This window comes from Cucurbita moschata, unplaced genomic scaffold, assembly GCF_002738365.1.
Source record: "Cucurbita moschata cultivar Rifu unplaced genomic scaffold, Cmos_1.0 Cmo_Scf00011, whole genome shotgun sequence".
Lineage (NCBI taxonomy): Eukaryota > Viridiplantae > Streptophyta > Magnoliopsida > Cucurbitales > Cucurbitaceae > Cucurbita > Cucurbita moschata.
In genome coordinates this window covers 3,991,777-4,015,823 of record NW_019268527.1, presented here as the reverse complement: position 1 = coordinate 4,015,823, position 24,047 = coordinate 3,991,777, and the positions used below count along the sequence as shown (strand labels likewise).

General features: G+C 36.7%; 3 long non-coding RNA genes across 3 annotated transcripts; 2 read left to right on the top strand and 1 right to left on the bottom strand.

The window, feature by feature from the left end:
- The first annotated feature begins 386 nt into the window (after window positions 1–386).
- Window positions 387–2,064, top strand: LOC111450001. The gene is made up of 3 exons (XR_002711746.1): window positions 387–771; window positions 1,310–1,386; window positions 1,744–2,064. It is a non-coding gene; the product is annotated as an uncharacterized LOC111450001 (long non-coding RNA).
- Window positions 2,065–2,219: 155 nt separating this feature from the next.
- On the bottom strand, window positions 2,220–22,329 carry LOC111450003. Its single transcript, XR_002711748.1, has 2 exons — window positions 22,279–22,329; window positions 2,220–2,420 (listed from the first exon to the last, which is right to left on the bottom strand). It is a non-coding gene; the product is annotated as an uncharacterized LOC111450003 (long non-coding RNA).
- Window positions 11,214–19,149, top strand: LOC111450002. Its single transcript, XR_002711747.1, has 3 exons — window positions 11,214–11,726; window positions 12,213–12,214; window positions 14,939–19,149. It is a non-coding gene; the product is annotated as an uncharacterized LOC111450002 (long non-coding RNA).
- Window positions 22,330–24,047: the final 1,718 nt, after the last annotated feature.

Here is a 24,047-nt window from a genome sequence, read left to right as displayed (position 1 = left end):
TATTTTTAACCTTAAACTCGAACACAAAGTTGGAATAGAAGATTTTTAACTGAATTAGCTTTTTGTCTGTGATTTTCACGTTTACATGAATCACGACGTGAACTAAATCCATATTGATAGCAATATTAAGAATTAGCGTTATTTCTCTTATTCATTATTATTATTATCATCATCTTGACATCGAGCTAAATCTATAATGCTTTGTTAAATTGATGAACTTAACTAATAAACACGAGAACATAAACTCAACTGATAAACACGAGAGTCCTTATTAATATCTACCGATTATTGATTATAGCATAATTAAAGAATCAATAACTAATTAATATATTAAAAGAAATTAGAAAGAATGATAATAATATTAATAATAAAAAGGTTAGAAATGAGAGAGCCACGTCATTGGTGTCCATCTTTTCTCTCTTTTGTTTTCTCCGGCGACAAGGGTTTTGTTAGCTTCAACGTTCATATCGTCGACGGTTTTCCAGGGTCAAAGTCATAACGGTCTTCAGAGCCGTTGCCCGCCATTCCCGGATGCCAGCTGTCTCGGCCTGCGCGTGTTTCACTTGGACTTATATATATCTCCCGTACTCACACTCACACTCTTTTCTTCATCACATTCTCACATTAGAATCAGAGCGCTCCATCAACGGCCTCTTCCCTTTTGAGTGTTCGCTGCCGAAACCAAACGCTAGATTGTTACCAGACAATCGGAGGATGAGAGAGCAGAATTGAAAGACGTTTCTAGCCTCGTCTCGGTGATGAGCAATAGAGGTAAACTATCTTCATTCTGCCTTTTAGTTTTATGGTGGTTTGGTCGCTGTTCTGGATTTGAAATTTTAATGTTGTAGCGATGATTCTGCTCTCTCTTCCTCCGATTGCCTTAAAATTTAATTTCAGTCTTTCAATTTTATGCGTAGTTTGGTCGCTCTTCTGGATTTGAAATTTTTAGGGTACAGCCGGCTGTTCAGATTTGGGGGTTCACTTGAAAACTTCATAGGTTATTCATATTTAGGGGTTAAAAAATAATTCAAGTGAACAAAATAAAATGATCCAGTGGTCAAAAGAAGCTAAAAAGGATATAATAAGGCATTCCAATTGATAGCATCCTCTGATTAAGTTATCAATTGTGACATATATGTAGATTCTTCTCTATACAAACGTTTTACCGATTTGAACTTCAGTTCTCAGTGTTTTATGTTTTCAATGTGTGAATTAACCCTGCAAATTTAAGGACGAACTTTGTTTTATTTTTTAATAAGTTTAGAGTTAATTTTTTTGACATTTTCTCTGCATTACATTTTTTTTAAAGGTAGAAGAAAGAATTTGGTCAGCTGAAGAGGAAAAGGCAGAGTCTAAGAAAGAATTTGGTGCAGAGTCTAAAAAGATGTAAGTTTCTGATGGAAGTGAATTTCAAATGTGAAAATTCCTAGAAAGTTTTTGTCTTGCTAGCTTGTGTCAGGTGAAAAAATGTGGAAAAATTTTCAAAGTTGATATTTGTGCACGAGAGATATAGATTGGCCTATCAAATTTGGATCATGTAAATATTATTTTAGATGATTCTATTCACACACTTCAATTCTTAAGAATAACACGCTAGAATCAGTTCTATTTACAGGTCAAACTTTAACAAAAAAATGTTCATGGTTTCAAATTATCCACGTCTCATTGGTTTGTTATTATTGCACATATTTCCTTTGCTAATGCAGAAGATTTTGGTTAGTAACTATGTTGTGGAAATTTCAGATGGAAATGGTGGACATTATGGAGATAAATAAAGTTGAGGTCATTCTACGAGGAATCCCACTCCGATTGCTACTTTGAACACTCCATAATGTAAGAATTTTCTATTTGACATCATGAACTACCATATATCCGGTCTGGTTCTCGCAGGAATTACATTTTTGGCAATGTTGTGGTCCTAATAAGGTTAGATTCCTAAGTTTAACTTTTATTATGTCTTTGTTTTTCTTTTTTGATGTTCTTTGTGCTTCCGATATCACGTTTTTATTCTTTTAAACTACAATAAAGGATTTAATGAATGTTAAAGTCAAAGAGGTTCATGAGTAAGGAATTAAATTGCATCTTTTGTTTTATGAACTTTTTAGGTAGTTATGAATAGATCCTTGTGAAGCTTTCATTAAGATCAAATAAAAGAATACAAGAGGAACACTAGAAAACCATCCCAAGAGGAACCCAATTGACCTATAAAAGTGCTCAAATCAAGCAAAATAAAACCTTAAGGACAGTTTAAAAGAAACGGGTGTCATGTCCCAAGAGGATCCCAATTGACCTAAAAAGATACTCCAATTAAACAAAATAAGATTTAGAGGTAATTACAAAATATTATACACACTCCCCAGAGGTGTGATCTAATAAGGCTTCACTGCACCCCAAGAACTTCCAATCCTTTCCTATTGTTTCTTTCAACATAAAGATTCCATAAAATTTCAAGAAAGTGGATGAAGAAGAAGCTCTTCCACCGTAGGAGAGATGATCCAGATATTTTGATATGAACTAAGAGACATCAATCATACAATATGCTTCAATGAAGATGTGAAGAAAATATTGTTGAAATTATCAAAAGATATTTCAATTCATGCCACATTGAAGAAGAATGAAGTTTCATGTTATAAATTTTGGGTAGATTATAATTTAGAATAATTTAGATTTATTGTATTTCATTAATGTATTTTAAGACTTTTTATTTACTTTAGGTTACAATACATAATTGGTTATTTATGAACATTCAGTTTGTAGGTAGACTTGAAAAATATAGTAAAAGGAGCATTTGTGCTTTCTTTAGCCAATGGCTAAGTTTCTTTGCGATTCTATGTAGTTTAGGTTGCATGTAGAATCATTCAAGCTCAACATGATCAATCTTGCTTGTGGAGTGATTCGAATCTCAAGCAAGTGTTCTTTGCCTTGAGATATTTGATTAACAAGAATCATTCAAGCTAGACATGATCGATCTTGCTTGTAGGGTGATTCAAATCTCAAACAATGTTCTTGTCTTGAGATATTCGATCAACAAGGTAGTCCGACCGATCATGTTGATCGAATAATATCCGATCGGATTACCTTGTTGATCGAATATCTTAAGACAAGAACATTGTTTGAGATTTGAATCACTCCACAAGCAAGATCGATCATGTCTAGCTTGAATGATTCTTGTTGATCTATCTCAAGACACTTGCTTGAGATTTGAATCACTCCACAAGCAAGATTGATCATATCGAGCTTGAATGATTCTACATGCAATCTAAACTACATAGAATTGCAAATAAACTTAGTTATTGGCTAAAGAAAGCACAAATGCTCCTTTTACTATATTTTTCAAGTCTCCCTACAAATACAACATACATGGCTTTATATAGTCTCATAATGAAACTACTAAAGTCATTCCAAGAGTTGTAACATTCATACTTAATGACCATAATTAACCATTATGTAATTGTAACCTAAAGTAAATAAAAAGTCTTAAAATACATTAATAAAATACAATAAATCTAAATTATTCTAAATTGTAATCCACCCAAAATTTATAACATAAAACTTCATTCTTCTTCAATGTGGCATGAATTGAAATATCTTTTGATGATTTCAACAATATTTTCTTCACATCTTCATTGAAACATATTGTATGATTGATGTCTCTTGATTCATATCATCCTTAGTCATTCCTTACAAAAGATACAACACTAGGGCCTATTCTAAAGTGGTGAATTCCTTTTTGTGTACAGAGTTTTTGTGATTTTTTTGAATTAGAGATAATGATCAAGCAACTAAGCAAGGGCAAGGAGGTTTGTTTTACGGAAAATGAGAAAAAGGGGTTGTAAAGATTTGTAAATTGGATGAATCATTAAGATGATGGATGAAGGCACTTCTTAGATTTGTCTCAATGAGTTTCCGTGATGATTTAAATGAAAAAATACCACTAGGCATTATGCACATAAAGGAGGAAACATTATGTGTACTGTGGTAGACGTGGGGGTATGAATAGACCATTCAAAAGTGAAGAATTGTTGTAATTAAGGAATAAGATGTATTATGCCATGAAAGAATTTGAATTAAGGACGATTGGAAAGTGAAGAATTGTTGAATCGAGGAATGAGAGATCACATAAGAGGTTTGTGAAATTTTAGAGGAAGTAATTGGTACGGAAGAAAAGTTTAATTGCTTTTTAGTCTATAAGTGGGATAAAGGATAATCTTTTAGATTTTTTTGAGTGTGAAGGTTATGTATGGAAGGAAGATAAGTTTAGATACGAGAATTTTGGGTTGAAGTATGTGATTGGAGTCCCAACTTTTTGAGAATGGACGATCTTTTGAAGTTTCTAAGTTGAATTGTTATGCATGAAAAGGACGGAAGAAAGTTAAATTTGGATACAAATTTTGGTTTAAAGTATGTAAGGAAGGAAGAAAGATGAAGTTACAAGTTAGAACGGTCTATAGGTTTCCTCGAAGAATTAGATGAGATGATATCCTTATATAAAAGGAATACGATCCATTTAGTGTGGTAAATTAATTTGTTAGTATCAAAGAATCAGAAGTATAAAACATTTGAAAAAAAAGGACAATTGGAAAGAAGAATTCTGAATCAAGGAATAAGGGTTCACAAAAATTAGTTGGTGAAATTTGAGAGGGAGGAAGCAATAGAATAAAAGAATTTGCTTAATTGGTTCTAAAGAAAGGTTAAATTAAACCGTATTTGGTTTACAAGTTAGATAACGGGTAATATTTTGGACTTTTTGAGTTTGATGGTTATGTATGAAAGGAGGGAAGGAAGATAAGTTAAGTTAAGAGCAGTCAAGTATGCTACTTACAGAGTCTTTGTACTCATTTTAAGAAGTTGACCGAGGTTGGAAGTAGATTTGGAGCCGGTGCCATATAGAGCCATTCAACTGTTTAATGTTTTAAATTGTTTTATTAACGGGGCCCAATGTATTTAAACTCATAAAATTTATTTTATGTTTTTGTTTTAAACGGAATTTTTTTTTACTGTTTTCTTTTCTTTGTCTTTTCAAGTTTTTTATATAGTCACGACTCGTGACAGAGTAATATCAAAGTAAAGGTTCTTTATGGCCCTGCTCGAGAGATGCTCCACCACAATCAAGAATGAACATCATTAAGAGTTTAAGATAAGGATGCCAAAGGCTTTATGTGTTTGATTAACTTTAGGGTTACTATACAAGCTAAGATAACCTTGGGGACAGAGGACAAGTAGTAACCCTAAGAGTTCATAACACCAAGATGAAAGAACTAAGACATTAGGCCCTCGTAAAAAGGATGGTCTCAAGAGAAAGCAATCTTTACTAGGTGAAGAGTTGTTTCAAGGATTACGAAACTTAGTAACACCAAGGAAAGAAGGACTTGAGACCCTAGGAACCCATTAAGCCTGGTATAAGAAGGAATAAGAGAAGTCTCTAAGATACAACCTTGAAGGAAAAAAGTTGATTATGTCAAAACTTGTTGGGTACAAGAAATGAAATATGCTCTAAGCTATAAGAAAAAAAACACCAGGATGACCAAGAAAGACTTGTAAGCTCAACAAAAGATGTTTAGAAGACGATAAAAAAAAAAAAAAAAAAAAAAAAAAAAAAAAAAAAAAAAAAAAAAAAAAAAAAAAAAAAAAAAAAAAAAAAAAAAAAAAAAAAACCCAGAATAAGTATGTGGCCTTGAGGAAGGACAAAAGGCCACAAGGGAAAATTAGAAAAACGTGTGGAAGGAGGACAAACCCATGCAAAAGGACCCTCAAGGAACTTGGAAGGACATAACTAAGATCAAGAACTACCCTAAGGCATGAAAAGAAAAGTGAGCATTCAAGGACAAAAGTTTTTAAGAAGGGGAGAATTTGTAAGAGATCAAGTATGATTAAGAAATACTTGGGTAAGTTTAAGGTGCCCAAAAAAAGGAATAAGGGATATAAAAAAGGATTAAGAGACGGTAGAAAGGTTAATGGGCCAAAGGAGATTTTCAATGCCCTAGCAATGAATTATAAGGATTCAAGCCTTTGAAAAAGAAATAGTATTTACTCTAAGAAAATAAGGAAAGACGGAAAGGAGTTAAGACCCTAAGAGCCCAAGATATAAGGAAGAACATAAAAATGACCAAGAAAGACTTGTAATCTCAATAAAGGATGTTGTAAGACTTTCAAGAAGAACAAATACGAGATTAAGTACATGGCCTTAAGTTAGGACAAAAGGCCACAAGGGCAAATTGGAAAAACATGTGGGAGAAGGACATACCCTTGCAAGGGAACCCTCAAGTATTTTCAAGGACATAACTAAGACCAAGAACTCCCCCAAGCCATGGTAAGGAAAGTGAACTTTCAAGGATGAATGTTTTTAAGAGGGGAGAATTTTTAAGAGACCTAGTAAGATGAAGAGATCTTCGAGTAAGTTTAGGGTGTCCAAAAAAGATTTAAGGGATCCAAAAAAAGGATTAAAAGACACAAAAATGGTGGTTAATTGGCTAAAGGAAGAGTTTGTCAATGCCCTAGAGGAATGATAAGGATTCAAGACTTTAAAAAAGAAATAGCATTTACTCCCAAGGAAAGGACTTAAGTCCCTAAGAGCCCACCAATTAGCCTTGTTCAAGAAGGAAGAAGAGAAGTCTCTATGATGCAACCTTGAAGGAACAAGGTTGATTATGGCAAAACTTGTTGGGTACAAGGAAAGAAATATGCTCCAAGATATAAGGAAGAACATAAAAATGACCAAGAAAGACTTGTAATCTCAACAAAGGATGTTGAAAGACTTTCAAGAAGAACAAATACGAGATTAAGTACATGGCCTTAAGTTAGGACAAAAGGCCACAAGGGCAAATTGGAAAAACATGTGGGAGAAGGACATACCCTTGCAAGGGAACCCTCAAGTATTTTCAAGGACATAACTAAGACCAAGAACTCCCCCAAGCCATGGTAAGGAAAGTGAACTTTCAAGGATGAATGTTTTTAAGAGGGGAGAATTTTTAAGAGACCTAGTAAGATGAAGAGATCTTCGAGTAAGTTTAGGGTGTCCAAAAAAGATTTAAGGGATCCAAAAAAAGGATTAAAAGACACAAAAATGGTGGTTAATTGGCTAAAGGAAGAGTTTGTCAATGCCCTAGAGGAATGATAAGGATTCAAGACTTTAAAAAAGAAATAGCATTTACTCCCAAGGAAAGGACTTAAGTCCCTAAGAGCCCACCAATTAGCCTTGTTCAAGAAGGAAGAAGAGAAGTCTCTATGATGCAACCTTGAAGGAACAAGGTTGATTATGGCAAAACTTGTTGGGTACAAGGAAAGAAATATGCTCCAAGATATAAGGAAGAACATAAAAATGACCAAGAAAGACTTGTAATCTCAACAAAGGATGTTGAAAGACTTTCAAGAAGAACAAATACGAGATTAAGTACATGGCCTTAAGTTAGGACAAAAGGCCACAAGGGAAAATTGGAAAAACATGTCGGAGAAGGACATACCCTTGCAAGGAGACCCTCAAGGTATTTGGAAGGACATAACTAAGACCAAGAACTACCCCAAGCCATGGTAAGGAAAGTGAACTTTCAAGGATGAAAGTTTTTAAGAGGGGGAGAACTTGTAAAAGACCAAGTAAGATGAAGAAATCTTCGAGTAAGTTTAGGGTGTCCAAGAATGGATTAAGGGATCCAAAAAAAGGATTAAAAGACTCAAGAATGGTTAATGGGTCAAAGGAAGAGATTGTCAATGCCCTAAAGGAATGATAAGGATTCAAGATTTTGAAAAAGAAATAGCATTTACTCCCAAGGAAAGGACTTAAGACCCTACGAGCCCACCAATTAGCCTTTTTCAAGAAGGAAGAAGAGAAGTCTCTATGATGCAACCTTGAAGGAACAAGGTTGATTATGGCAATACTTGTTGGGTACAAGGAAGGAAATATGCTCCAAGATATAAGGAAGAACATAAAAATGACCAAGAAAGACTTGTAATCTCAACAAAGGATGTTGAAAGACTTTCAAGAAGAACAAATACGAGATTAAGTACATGGCCTTAAGTTAGGACAAAAGGCCACAAGGGCAAATTGGAAAAACATGTCGGAGAAGGACATACCCTTGCAAGGAGACTCTCAAGGTATTTGGAAGGACATAACTAAGACCAAGAACTACCCCAAGCCATGGTAAGGAAAGTGAACTTTCAAGGATGAAAGTTTTTAAGAGGGGGAGAACTTGTAAAAGACCAAGTAAGATGAAGAAATCTTCGAGTAAGTTTAGGGTGTCCAAGAATGGATTAAGGGATCCAAAAAAAGGATTAAAAGACTCAAGAATGGTTAATGGGTCAAAGGAAGAGATTGTCAATGCCCTAAAGGAATGATAAGGATTCAAGATTTTGAAAAAGAAATAGCATTTACTCCCAAGGAAAGGACTTAAGACCCTACGAGCCCACCAATTAGCCTTTTTCAAGAAGGAAGAAGAGAAGTCTCTATGATGCAACCTTGAAGGAACAAGGTTGATTATGACAATACTTGTTGGGTACAAGGAAGGAAATATGCTCCAAGATATAAGAAAGAACATAAAAATGACCAAGAAAGACTTGTAATCTCAACAAAGGATGTTGAAAGACTTTCAAAAAGAACAAATACGAGATTAAGTACATGGCCTTAAGTTAGGACGAAAGGCCACAAGGGCAAATTGGAAAAACACAAATACGAGATTAAGTACATGGCCTTAAGTTAGGACGAAAGGCCACAAGGGCAAATTGGAAAAACATGTCGGAGAAGGACATACCCTTGCAAAGGGACCCTCAAGGTACTTGGAAAGACATAACTAAGACCAAGAACTCCCCCAAGCCATGGTAAGAAAAGTGAACTTTCGAGGATGAAAGTTTTTAAGAGGCGAGAATTTGTAAGAGACCTAGTAAGATGAAGAGATCTTCGAGCAAGTTTAGGGTGTCCAAAAAAGAATTAAGGGATCCAAAAAAAGGATTAAAAGACACAAGAATGGTGGTTAATTGCCCAAAGGAAGAGATTGTCAATGCCCTAAAGGAATGATAAGGTTTCAAGGATTTGAAAAAGAAATAGCATTTACTCCCAAGGATTGGACTTAAGACCCTAGGAGCCCACCAATTAGCCTTGTTCAAGAAGGAAGAAGAGAAGTCTCTATGATGCAACCTTGAAGGAACAAGGTTGATTATGGCAAAACTTGTTGGGTACAAGGAAGGAAATATGCTCCAAGATATAAGGAAGAACATAAAAATGACCAAGAAAGACTTGTAATCTCAACAAAGGATGTTGTAAGACTTTCAAGAAGAACAAATACGAGATTAAGTACATGGCCTTAAGTTAGGACAAAAGGCCACAAGGGCAAATTGGAAAAACATGTGGGAGAAGGACATACCCTTGCAAGGGAACCCTCAAGGTATTTTCAAGGACATAACTAAGACCAAGAACTCCCCCAAGCCATGGTAAGGAAAGTGAACTTTCAAGGATGAATGTTTTTAAGAGGGGAGAAATTGTAAGAGACCTAGTAAAATGGAAAGCTCTTCGAATAAGTTTAGGGTGTCCAAAAAAGAATTAAGGGATCCAAAAAAAGGATTAAAAGATACAAGAATGGTGGTTAATTGGCCAAAGGAAGAGATTGTCAATGCCCTAAAGGAATGATAAGGATTCAAGGCTTTGAAAAAGAAATAGCATTTACTCCCATCGAAAGGACTTAAGACCTTAAGAGCCCACCAATTAGCCTTGTTCAAGAAGGAAGAAGAGAAGTCTCTATGATGCAACCTTGAAGGAACAAGGTTGATTATTGCAAAACTTGTTGGGTACAAGGAAGGAAATATGCTCCAAGATATAAGGAAGAACATAAAAATGACCAAGAAAGACTTGTAATCACAACAAAGGATGTTGAAAGACTTTCAAGAAGAACAAATACGAGATTAAGTACATGCCCTTAAGTTAGGACAAAAGGCCACAAGGGCAAATTGGAAAAACATGTCGGAGAAGGACATACCCTTGCAAGGAGACTCTCAAGGTATTTGGAAGGACATAACTAAGACCAAGAACTACCCCAAGCCATGGTAAGGAAAGTGAACTTTCAAGGATGAAAGTTTTTAAGAGGGGGAGAACTTGTAAAAGACCAAGTAAGATGAAGAAATCTTCGAGTAAGTTTAGGGTGTCCAAGAATGGATTAAGGGATCCAAAAAAAGGATTAAAAGACTCAAGAATGGTTAATGGGCCAAAGGAAGAGATTGTCAATGCCATGAAGGAATGATAAGGATTCAAGATTTTGAAAAAGAAATAGCATTTACTCCCAAGGAAAGGACATAAGACCCTACGAGCCCACCAATTTGTCTTTTTCAAGAAGGAAGAAGAGAAGTCTCTATGATGCAACCTTGAAGGAACAAGGTTCATTATGGCAATACTTGTTGGGTACAAGGAAGGAAATATGCTCCAAGATATAAGGAAGAACATAAAAATGACCAAGAAATACTTGTAATCACAACAAAGGATGTTGAAAGACTTTCAAGAAGAACAAATACGAGATTAAGTACATGGCCTTAAGTTAGGACAAAAGGCCACAAGGGCAAATTGGAAAAACATGTCGGAGAAGGACATACCCTTGCAAGGAGACCCTCAAGGTATTTGGAAGGACATAACTAAGACCACGAACTACCCCAAGCCATGGTAAGGAAAGTGAACTTTCAAGGATGAAAGTTTTTAAGAGGGGGAGAATTTTTAAGAGACCTAGTAAGATGAAGAAATCTTCGAGTAAGTTTAGGGTGTCAAAGAATGGATTAAGGGATCTAAAAATAGGATTAAAAGACTCAAGAATGGTTAATGGGCCAAAGGAAGAGATTGTCAATGCCCTAAAGGAATGATAAGGTTTCAAGGCTTTGAAAAAGAAATGGCATTTACTCCCAAGGAAATGACTTAAGACCCCACGAGCCCACCAATTAGCCTTTTTCAAGAAGGAAGAAGAGAAGTCTCTATGACGCAACCTTGAAGGAACAAGGTTGATTAAGGCAAAACTTGTTGGGTACAAGTAAGGAAATATGCTTCAAGATATAAAGAAGAACATAAAAATGACCAAGAAAGACTTGTAATCTCAACAAAGGATGTTGAAAGACTTTCAAGAAGAACAAATACGAGATTAAGTACATGGCCTTAAGTTAGGACAAAAGGCACAAGGGCAAATTGAAAAAAAAAGTGGGAGAAGGACATACCCTTTCAAGGGGACCCTCAAGGTACTTGGGAAGACATAACTAAGACCAAGAACTCCCCCAAGCCATGGTAAGAAAAGTGAACTTTCAAGGATGAAAGTTTTTAATTGAGGTGAATTTTTAAGAGACCTAGTAAGATGAAGAGATCTTCGAGTAAGTTTAGGGCGTCCAAGAATGGATTAAGGGATCCAAAAAAAAGGATTAAAAGACACATGAATGGTGGTTAATTGGCCAAAGGAAGAGTTTGTCAATGCCCTAAAGGAATGATAAGGATTCAAGGCTTTGAGAAAGAAATAGCATTTACTCCCAAGGAAAGGACTTAAGACCCTAAGAGCCCACCAATTAACCTTGTTCAAGAAGGAAGAAGAGAAGTCTCTATGATGCAACCTTGAAGGAACAAGGTTGATTATGGCAAAACTTGTTGGGTACAAGGAAGGAAATATGCTCCAAGATATAAGAAAGAACATAAAAATGACTAAGAAAGACTTGTAATCTCAACAAAGGATGTTGAAAGACTTTCAAGAAGAACAAATACGAGATTAAGTACATGGCCTTAAGTTAGGACAAAAGGCCACAAGGGCAAATTGGAAAAACATGTCGTAGAGATTAAGTACATGGCCTTAAGTTAGGACAAAAGGCCACAAGGGCAAATTGGAAAAACATGTCGTAGAAGGACATACCCTTGCAAGGAGACCCTCAAGGTATTTGGAAGGACATAACTAAGACCAAGAACTACCCCAAGCCATGGTAAGGGAAATGAACTTTAAAGGATGAAAGTTTTTAAGAGGTGGAGAACTTGTAAAAGACCAAGTAAGATGAAGAAATCTTCGAGTAAGTTTAGGGTGTCCAAGAATGGATTAAGGGATCCAAAAAAAGGATTAAAACACTCAAGAATGGTTAATGGGCCAAAGGAAGAGATTGCCAATGCCCTAAAGGAATGATAAGGATTCAAGATTTTGAAAAAGAAATAGCATTTACTCTCAAGGAAAGGACTTAAGACCCTACGAGCCCACCAATTAGCCTTTTTCAAGAAGGAAGAAGAGAAGTCTCTATGATGCAACCTTGAAGGAACAAGGTTGATTATGGCAATACTTGTTAGGTACAAGGAAGGAAATATGTTCCAAGATATAAGGAAGAACATAAAAATGACCAAGAAAGACATGTAATCTCAACAAAGGATGTTGAAAGACTTTCAAGAAGAACAAATACGAGATTAAGTACACAGCAGAATTGACCGATGGTAGTTGGTCGAAGCTCCAGTAGGTAGCCTTAAGTTAGGACAAAAGGCCACAAGGGCAAATTGGAAAAACATGTGGGAGAAGGACATACCCTTGCTAGGAGACCCTCAAGGTATATGGAAGGACATAACTAAGACCAAGAACCAAGCCATGGTAAGGAAAGTGAACTTTCAAGGATGAAAGTTTTTAAGAGGGGGAGAATTTTTAAGAGACCTAGTAAGATGAAGAAATCTTCGAGTAAGTTTAGGGTGTCAAAGAATGGATTAAGGGATCCAAAAATAGGATTAAAAGACTCAAGAATGGTTAATGGGCCAAAGGAAGAGATTGTCAATGCCCTAAAGGAATGATAAGGTTTCAAGGCTTTGAAAAAGAAATGGCATTTACTCCCAAGGAAATGACTTAAGACCCCACGAGCCCACCAATTAGCCTTTTTCAAGAAGGAAGAAGAGAAGTCTCTATGACGCAACCTTGAAGGAACAAGGTTGATTAAGGCAAAACTTGTTGGGTACAAGTAAGGAAATATGCTTCAAGATATAAAGAAGAACATAAAAATGACCAAGAAAGACTTGTAATCTCAATAAAGGATGTTGAAAGACTTTCAAGAAGAACAAATACGAGATTAAGTACATGGCCTTAAGTTAGGACATAAGGCCACAAGGGCAAATTGTTAAAACATGTGGGAGAAGGACATACCCTTGCCAGGGGAGCCTCAAGGTACTTGGAAGGACATAACTAAGACCAAGAACTCCCCCAAGCCATGGTAAGAAAAGTGAACTTTCAAGGATGAAAGTTTTTAAGAGAGGAGAATTTTTAAGAGACCTAGTAAGATGAAGAGATCTTCGAGTAAGTTCAGGGTGTCCAAAAAAGAATTAAGGGATCTAAAAAAAGGATTAAAAGACACAAGAATGGTGGTTAATTGGCCAAAGGAAGAGTTTGTCAATGCCCTAAAGGAATGATAAGGATTCAAGGCTTTGAAAAAGAAATAACATTTACTCCCAAGGAAAGGACTTAAGACCCTAAGAGCCCACCAATTAGCCTTGTTCAAGAAGGAAGAAGAGAAGTCTCTATGATGCAACCTTGAAGGAACAAGGTTGATTATGACAAAACTTGTTGGGTACAAAGAAGGAAATATGCTCCAAGATATAAGGAAGAACATAAAAATGACCAAGAAAGACTTGTAATCTCAACAAAGGATGTTGAAAGACTTTCAAGAAGAACAAATACGAGATTAAGTACATGGCCTTGTAATCTCAACAAAGGATGTTGAAAGACTTTCAAGAAGAACAAATACGAGATTAAGTACATGGCCATAAGTTAGGACAAAAGGCCACAAGGGCAAACTGGAAAAACATATGGGAGAAGGACATACCCTTGCAAGGGGTTCCTCAAGGTACTTGGAAGGACATAACTAAGACCAAGAACTCCCCCAAGCCATGGTAAGAAAAGTGAACTTTCAAGGATGAAAGTTTTTTACAGAGGTGAGTTTTTAAGAGACCTAGTAAAATGAAGAGATCTTCGAGTAAGTTCAGGGTGTCCAAAAAGAATTAAGGGATTCAAAAGAAGGATTAAAAGACACAAGAATGGTGGTTAATTGGCCAAAGGAAGAGATTGTCAATGCCCTAAAGGAATGATAAGGATTCAAGGCTTTGAAAAAGAAATAGCATTTACTCCCAAGGAAAGGACTTAAGACCCTAAGAGCCCACCAATTAGCCTTGTTCAAGAAGGAAGAAGAGATGTCTCTATGATGCAACGTTGAAGGAACAAGGTTGATTATGGCAAAACTTGTTGGGTACAAGGAAGGAAATATGCTCCAAGATATAAGGAAGAACATAAAAATGACCAAGAAAGACTTGTAATCTCAACAAAGGATGTTGTAAGACTTTCAAGAAGAACAAATACGAGATTAAGTACATGGCCTTAAGTTAGGACAAAAGGCCACAAGGGCAAATTGGAAAAACATGTGGGAGAAGGACATACCCTTGCAAGGGAACCCTCAAGGTATTTTCAAGGACATAACTAAGACCAAGAACTCCCCCAAGCCATGGTAAGGAAAGTGAACTTTCAAGGATGAATGTTTTTAAGAGGGGAGAAATTGTAAGAGACCTAGTAAATTGGAAACATCTTCGAATAAGTTTAGGGTGTCCAAAAAAGAATTAAGGGATCCAAAAAAAGGATTAAAAGATACAAGAATGGTGGTTAATTGGCCAAAGGAAGAGATTGTCAATGCCCTAAAGGAATGATAAGGATTCAAGGCTTTGAAAAAGAAATAGCATTTACTCCCATCGAAAGGACTTAAGACCCTAAGAGCCCACCAATTAGCCTTGTTCAAGAAGGAAGAAGAGAAGTCTCTATGATGCAACCTTGAAGGAACAAGGTTGATTATTGCAAAACTTGTTGGGTACAAGGAAGGAAATATGCTCCAAGATATAAGGAAGAACATAAAAATGACCAAGAAAGACTTGTAATCACAACAAAGGATGTTGAAAGACTTTCAAGAAGAACAAATACGAGATTAAGTACATGCCCTTAAGTTAGGACAAAAGGCCACAAGGGCAAATTGGAAAAACATGTCGGAGAAGGACATACCCTTGCAAGGAGACTCTCAAGGTATTTGGAAGGACATAACTAAGACCAAGAACTACCCCAAGCCATGGTAAGGAAAGTGAACTTTCAAGGATGAAAGTTTTTAAGAGGGGGAGAACTTGTAAAAGACCAAGTAAGATGAAGAAATCTTCGAGTAAGTTTAGGGTGTCCAAGAATGGATTAAGGGATCCAAAAAAAGGATTAAAAGACTCAAGAATGGTTAATGGGCCAAAGGAAGAGATTGTCAATGCCATGAAGGAATGATAAGGATTCAAGATTTTGAAAAAGAAATAGCATTTACTCCCAAGGAAAGGACATAAGACCCTACGAGCCCACCAATTAGTCTTTTTCAAGAAGGAAGAAGAGAAGTCTCTATGATGCAACCTTGAAGGAACAAGGTTCATTATGGCAATACTTGTTGGGTACAAGGAAGGAAATATGCTCCAAGATATAAGGAAGAACATTAAAATGACCAAGAAAGACTTGTAATCTCAACAAAGGATGTTGAAAGACTTTCAAAAAGAACAAATACGAGATTAAGTACATGGCCTTAAGTTAGGACGAAAGGCCACAAGGGCAATTTGGAAAAACATGTCGGAGAAGGACATACCCTTGCAAGGGGACCCTCAAGGTACTTGGAATGACATAACTAAGACCAAGAACTCCCCCAAGCCATGGTAAGAAAAGTGAACTTTCGAGGATGAAAGTTTGTAAGAGGGGAGAATTTGTAAGTCACCTAGTAAGATGAAGAGATCTTCGAGCAAGTATAGGGTGTCCAAAAAAGAATTAAGGGATCCAAAAAAAGGATTAAAAGACACAAGAATGGTGGTTAATTGGCCAAAGGAAGAGATTGTCAATGCCCTAAAGGAATGATAAGGATTCAAGGCTTTGAAAAAGAAATAGCATTTACTTCCAAGGATTGGACTTAAGACCCTAGGAGCCCACCAATTAGCCTTGTTCAAGAAAGAAGAAGAGAAGTCTCTATGATGCAACCTTGAAGGAACAAGGTTGATTATGGCAAAACTTGTTGGGTACAAGGAAGGAAATATGCTCCAAGATATAAGGAAGAACATAAAAATGACCAAGAAAGACTTGTAATCTCAACAAAGGATGTTGTAAGACTTTCAAGAAGAACAAATACGAGATTAAGTACATGGCCTTAAGTTAGGACAAAAGGCCACAAGGGCAAATTGGAAAAACATGTGGGAGAAGGACATACCCTTGCAAGGGAACCCTCAAGGTATTTTCAAGGACATAACTAAGACCAAGAACTCCCCCAAGCCATGGTAAGGAAAGTGAACTTTCAAGGATGAATGTTTTTAAGAGGGGAGAAATTGTAAGAGACCTAGTAAATTGGAAACATCTTCGAATAAGTTTAGGGTGTCCAAAAAAGAATTAAGGGATCCAAAAAAAGGATTAAAAGATACAAGAATGGTGGTTAATTGGCCAAAGGAAGAGATTGTCAATGCCCTAAAGGAATGATAAGGATTCAAGGCTTTGAAAAAGAAATAGCATTTACTCCCATCGAAAGGACTTAAGACCCTAAGAGCCCACCAATTAGCCTTGTTCAAGAAGGAAGAAGAGAAGTCTCTATGATGCAACCTTGAAGGAACAAGGTTGATTATTGCAAAACTTGTTGGGTACAAGGAAGGAAATATGCTCCAAGATATAAGGAAGAACATAAAAATGACCAAGAAAGACTTGTAATCACAACAAAGGATGTTGAAAGACTTTCAAGAAGAACAAATACGAGATTAAGTACATGCCCTTAAGTTAGGACAAAAGGCCACAAGGGCAAATTGGAAAAACATGTCGGAGAAGGACATACCCTTGCAAGGAGACTCTCAAGGTATTTGGAAGGACATAACTAAGACCAAGAACTACCCCAAGCCATGGTAAGGAAAGTGAACTTTCAAGGATGAAAGTTTTTAAGAGGGGGAGAACTTGTAAAAGACCAAGTAAGATGAAGAAATCTTCGAGTAAGTTTAGGGTGTCCAAGAATGGATTAAGGGATCCAAAAAAAGGATTAAAAGACTCAAGAATGGTTAATGGGCCAAAGGAAGAGATTGTCAATGCCATGAAGGAATGATAAGGATTCAAGATTTTGAAAAAGAAATAGCATTTACTCCCAAGGAAAGGACATAAGACCCTACGAGCCCACCAATTAGTCTTTTTCAAGAAGGAAGAAGAGAAGTCTCTATGATGCAACCTTGAAGGAACAAGGTTCATTATGGCAATACTTGTTGGGTACAAGGAAGGAAATATGCTCCAAGATATAAGGAAGAACATTAAAATGACCAAGAAAGACTTGTAATCTCAACAAAGGATGTTGAAAGACTTTCAAAAAGAACAAATACGAGATTAAGTACATGGCCTTAAGTTAGGACGAAAGGCCACAAGGGCAATTTGGAAAAACATGTCGGAGAAGGACATACCCTTGCAAGGGGACCCTCAAGGTACTTGGAATGACATAACTAAGACCAAGAACTCCCCCAAGCCATGGTAAGAAAAGTGAACTTTCGAGGATGAAAGTTTGTAAGAGGGGAGAATTTGTAAGTCACCTAGTAAGATGAAGAGATCTTCGAGCAAGTATAGGGTGTCCAAAAAAGAATTAAGGGATCCAAAAAAAGGATTAAAAGACACAAGAATGGTGGTTAATTGGCCAAAGGAAGAGATTGTCAATGCCCTAAAGGAATGATAAGGATTCAAGGCTTTGAAAAAGAAATAGCATTTACTTCCAAGGATTGGACTTAAGACCCTAGGAGCCCACCAATTAGCCTTGTTCAAGAAAGAAGAAGAGAAGTCTCTATGATGCAACCTTGAAGGAACAAGGTTGATTATGGCAAAACTTGTTGGGTACAAGGAAGGAAATATGCTCCAAGATATAAGGAAGAACATAAAAATGACCAAGAAAGACTTGTAATCTCAACAAAGGATGTTGTAAGACTTTCAAGAAGAACAAATACGAGATTAAGTACATGGCCTTAAGTTAGGACAAAAGGCCACAAGGGCAAATTGGAAAAACATGTGGGAGAAGGACATACCCTTGCAAGGGAACCCTCAAGGTATTTTCAAGGACATAACTAAGACCAAGAACTCCCCCAAGCCATGGTAAGGAAAGTGAACTTTCAAGGATGAATGTTTTTAAGAGGGGAGAAATTGTAAGAGACCTAGTAAATTGGAAACATCTTCGAATAAGTTTAGGGTGTCCAAAAAAGAATTAAGGGATCCAAAAAAAGGATTAAAAGATACAAGAATGGTGGTTAATTGGCCAAAGGAAGAGATTGTCAATGCCCTAAAGGAATGATAAGGATTCAAGGCTTTGAAAAAGAAATAGCATTTACTCCCATCGAAAGGACTTAAGACCCTAAGAGCCCACCAATTAGCCTTGTTCAAGAAGGAAGAAGAGAAGTCTCTATGATGCAACCTTGAAGGAACAAGGTTGATTATTGCAAAACTTGTTGGGTACAAGGAAGGAAATATGCTCCAAGATATAAGGAAGAACATAAAAATGACCAAGAAAGACTTGTAATCACAACAAAGGATGTTGAAAGACTTTCAAGAAGAACAAATACGAGATTAAGTACATGCCCTTAAGTTAGGACAAAAGGCCACAAGGGCAAATTGGAAAAACATGTCGGAGAAGGACATACCCTTGCAAGGAGACTCTCAAGGTATTTGGAAGGACATAACTAAGACCAAGAACTACCCCAAGCCATGGTAAGGAAAGTGAACTTTCAAGGATGAAAGTTTTTAAGAGGGGAGAATTTGTAAGTCACCTAGTAAGATGAAGAGATCTTCGAGCAAGTATAGGGTGTCCAAAAAAGAATTAAGGGATCCAAAAAAAGGATTAAAAGACACAAGAATGGTGGTTAATTGGCCAAAGGAAGAGATTGTCAATGCCCTAAAGGAATGATAAGGATTCAAGGCTTTGAAAAAGAAATAGCATTTACTCCCAAGGATTAGACTTAAGACCCTAGGAGCCCACCAATTAGCCTTGTTCAAGAAAGAAGAAGAGAAGTCTCTATGATGCAACCTTGAAGGAACAAGGTTGATTATGGCAAAACTTGTTGGGTACAAGGAAGGAAATATGCTCCAAGATATAAGGAAGAACATAAAAATGACCAAGAAAGACTTGTAATCTCAACAAAGGATGTTGTAAGACTTTCAAGAAGAACAAATACGAGATTAAGTACATGGCCTTAAGTTAGGACAAAAGGCCACAAGGGCAAATTGGAAAAACATGTGGGAGAAGGACATACCCTTGCAAGGGAACCCTCAAGGTATTTTCAAGGACATAACTAAGACCAAGAACTCCCCTAAGCCATGGTAAGGAAAGTGAACTTTCAAGGATGAATGTTTTTAAGAGGGGAGAAATTGTAAGAGACCTAGTAAATTGGAAACATCTTCGAATAAGTTTAGGGTGTCCAAAAAAGAATTAAGGGATCCAAAAAAAGGATTAAAAGACACAAGAATGGTGGTTAATTGGCCAAAGGAAGAGATTGTCAATGCCTAATGGAATGATAAGGATTCAAGGCATTAAGAAAGAAATAGCATTTACTACCAAGGAAAGGACTTTAAGACCCTAAGAGACCACCAATTAGGCTGTTCAAGAAGGAAGAAGAGAAGTCTCTATGATGCAACCTTAAAGGAACAAGGTTGATTACGGAAAAAGTTTTTGGGTCCAAGGAAGGAAATATGCTACAAGATATAAGAAAGAACATAAAAATGATCAAGAAAGACTTGTAATCTCAACAAAGGATGTTGTAAGACTTTCAAGAAGAACAAATACGAGATTAAGTACATGGCCTTAAGTTAGGACAAACGGCCACAAGGGCAAATTGGAAAAACATGTCGGAGAAGGACATACCCTTGCTAGGGGACCCTCAAGTTTAAGGACATAACTAAGACCCAGAACTCCCCCAAGCCATGGTAAGGAAAGTGAACTTTCAAGGATGAAAGTTTTTAAGAGGGGAGAGTTTGTAAGAGACCTAGTAAAATGAAGAGATCTTCAAGTAAGTTTAGGGGGTCCAAGAAAGGATTAAGGGATCCAAAAAAAAGATTAAAAGACACCAGAATGGTTAACTAGCCCAAGGAAGAGATTGTCAATGCCCTAAAGGAATGATAAGGATTCAAGGCTTTGAAAAAGAAATAGCATTTACTCCCAAGGATTAGACTTAAGACCCTAGGAGCCCACCAATTAGCCTTGTTCAAGAAAGAAGAAGAGAAGTCTCAATGATGCAACCTTGAAGGAACAAGGTTCATTATGGCAAAACTTGTTGGGTACAAGGAAGGAAATATGCTCCAAGATATAAGGAAGAACATAAAAATGACCAAGAAAGACTTGTAATCTCAACAAAGGATGTTGTAAGACTTTCAAGAAGAACAAATACGAGATTAAGTACATGGCCTTAAGTTAGGACAAAAGGCCACAAGGGCAAATTGGAAAAACATGTGGGAGAAGGACATACCCTTGCAAGGGAACCCTCAAGGTATTTTCAAGGACATAACTAAGACCAAGAACTCCCCTAAGCCATGGTAAGGAAAGTGAACTTTCAAGGATGAATGTTTTTAAGAGGGGAGAAATTGTAAGAGACCTAGTAAATTGGAAACATCTTCGAATAAGTTTAGGGTGTCCAAAAAAGAATTAAGGGATCCAAAAAAAGGATTAAAAGACACAAGAATGGTGGTTAATTGGCCAAAGGAAGAGATTGTCAATGCCTAATGGAATGATAAGGATTCAAGGCATTAAGAAAGAAATAGCATTTACTACCAAGGAAAGGACTTAAGACCCTAAGAGACCACCAATTAGGCTGTTCAAGAAAGGAAGAAGAGAAGTCTCTATGATGCAACCTTAAAGGAACAAGGTTGATTACGGAAAAAGTTTTTGGGTCCAAGGAAGGAAATATGCTACAAGATATAAGAAAGAACATAAAAATGATCAAGAAAGACTTGTAATCTCAACAAATGATGTTGAAAGACTTTCAAGAAGAACAAATACGAGATTAAGTACATGGCCTTAAGTTAGGACAAACGGCCACAAGGGCAAATTGGAAAAACATGTCGGAGAAGGACATACCCTTGCTAGGGGACCCTCAAGGTTAAGGACATAACTAAGACCCAGAACTCCCCCAAGCCATGGTAAGGAAAGTGAACTTTCAAGGATGAAAGTTTTTAAGAGGGGAGAGTTTGTAAGAGACCTAGTAAAATGAAGAGATCTTCAAGTAAGTTTAGGGGGTCCAAGAAAGGATTAAGGGATCCAAAAAAAAGATTAAAAGACACCAGAATGGTTAACTAGCCCAAGGAAGAGATTGTCAATGCCCTAAAGGAATGATAAGGATTCAAGGCTTTGAAAAAGAAATAGCATTTACTCCCAAGGAAAGGACTTAAGACCCTAAGAGCCCACCAATTAGCCTTGTTCAAGAAGGAACAAGAAGTCTCTAAGATGCAACCTTGAAGGAACAAGGTTGATTATGGCAAAACTTGTTGGGTACAAGGAAGGAAATATGCTCCAAGATATAAGGAAGAATATAAAAATTACCAAGAAAGACTTGTAATCTCAACAAAGGATGTTGAAAGACTTTTCAGAAGAACAAATACGAGAATAAGTACATGGCCTTAAGTTAGGACAAAAGGCCATAAGGGAAATTGGAAAAACATGTCGGAGAAGGACATACCCTTGCAAGGAGACCCTCAAGGTACTTTGAAGGACATAACTAAGACCAAGAACTCCCCCAAGCCATGGTAAGAAAAGTGAACTTTCAAGGACAAAAGTTTTTAAGAGGGGGAAAATTTGTAAGAGACCAAGTAAGATGAAGAGATTTTCAAGTAAGTTGAGGGTGTCCAAGAAAGAATTAAAGGATAAAAAAAAAAAGGATTAAAAGACACAAGAATGGTTATCTGGCCAAAGGAAGAGATTGCCAATGCTCTACAGGAATGATAAGGATTCACGCTTTTGAAAAAGAAATAGCAGTTACTCCCAAGGAAATGACTTAAGACCCTAAGAGCCCACCAATTAGCCTTATTCAAGAAGGAACAAGAGAAGGCTTTATGATGCAACCTTGAAGGAACAAGATTGATTCTGGTAAAACCTTTTGGGTACAAGGAAAAAAATATGTTCGAAGATAATAAGGAACAACATAGAGATGACCAAGAAAGACTTGTAATCTCAACAAAGAATGTTGAAAAGACTGCTAAGAAGAACAAATACGAGAATAAGTACATGGTCGTTAGGTAGGACAAAAGGCCACAAGGGTAAATTCGAAAAATATGTCGGAGAAGGACATACCCTTGCAAGGGGACCCTCAAGGTACTTGGAAGGACATAACTAAGACCAAGAACTCCCTCAAGTCATGATAAGAAAAGTGAACGGTCGAGGACAACAGTTTTTAAGAGGGGGAGAATTTTTAAGAGACCAAGTAAGATGAAGAGATCTTCAGGTAAGTTGAGGGTGGCCAAGAAAGGATTAAGGGATCCAAAAAAAAAAAAAGGATTAAAAGACACAAGAATCATTAATTGGCCAAAGGTAGAGATTGCCAATGCCCTAAAGGAAGGATAAGGATTCAAGCCTTTGAAAAAGAAATAGCATTTACTCCTAAGGAAAGGACTTAAGACCCTAAGAGCCTGAGAGCCCCCAATAAGCCTTGATCAAAAAGGAACAAGAGAAGTCTCTAAGATGCAACCTTGAAGGAACAGGGTTGATTATGGCAAAATTTGTTGGGTACAAGGAAGGAAATATGCTCCAAGATATAAGGAACAACATAAAAATGACGAAAATAGACTTATAATCTCAACAAAAGATGTTGAAAAGACGGTCAAGAAAAGCAAATACCAGAATAAGTACATTGTCTTAAGATAGGACAAAAGGCCACAAGGGTAAATTGGAAAAACATGCCGGAGGACGTACCCTCTCAAGGGGACCCGCACGGTACTTGGAAGGACATAACTAAGACCAAGAACTCCCCCAAATCATGGTAAGAAAAGTGAACTTTTGAGGACAAGAGTTTTTAAGAGGGGGAGAATTTGTAAGAGACCAAGTAAGATGAAGAGATCTTAAGTAAGTTGAGGGTGTCCAAAAAAGGATTAAGGGATCCAAAAAAAGGATTAAAAGACAGAAGAATAGTTAATTGGCCAAAGGTAGAGATTGCCAATGCCCTAAAGGAATGATAAGAGTATGTCCTTTGACATTTTTATGTTATTCCTTATATTTTGGATCCCTTAATCCTTTCTTGGACATCGTCAACTTACCTTAAGATCTCTTCATCTTACTTGGTCTCTTACAAATTCTCCCCCTCTTAAAAACTTTTGTCCTCGAACTCACTTTACTTATCATGGCTTGGGGGAGTTTTTGGTTTTAGTTATGTCCTTCCAAGTACCTTGAGGGTCCCCTGTCAAGGGTATGTCCTTTCCCGACATGTTTTTCCAATTTTCCCTTGTGGCCTTTTGTCCTATCTTAAGACAATATACTTATTCTGGTATTTGCTTTTCTTGACCGTCTTTTCAACATCCTTTGTTGAAATTACAAGTCTATCTTGGTCATTTTTATGTTGTTCCTTATATCTTGGAGAATATTTCCTTCCTTGTACCCAACAAGTTTTGCCATAATCAACCCTGTTCCTTCAAGGTTGCATCTTAGAGACTTCTCTTGTTCCTTCTTGAACAAGGCTTATTGGTGGGCTCTTAGGGTCTTAAGTCCTTTTCTAGGGAGTATATGATATTTCTTTTTCAAAAGCTTGAATCCTTATCATTCCTTTAGGGCATTAAAAATCTCTACCTTTGGCCAATTAACCATTCTTCTATCTTTTAATTCTTTTTTTTTTTACCTTTGGCCAAGAACAAATACGACAGTAAGGATTCAAGCCTTTGAAAAAGAAATAGTATTATCTATTAAGGTTTAATTTAGGGCAAATGAATGAAGTATTGTGATGATGTAATTGGGTACTTTTGGAGAACGGTCTATAGGTTTCCTTGAAGAATTAAATTAGAGGAAATCCTTACTTAAAAGAGGAAAAAGATCCAGTTAGTGTTGTAAATGGAGGACTATATGTTTGAATAGAC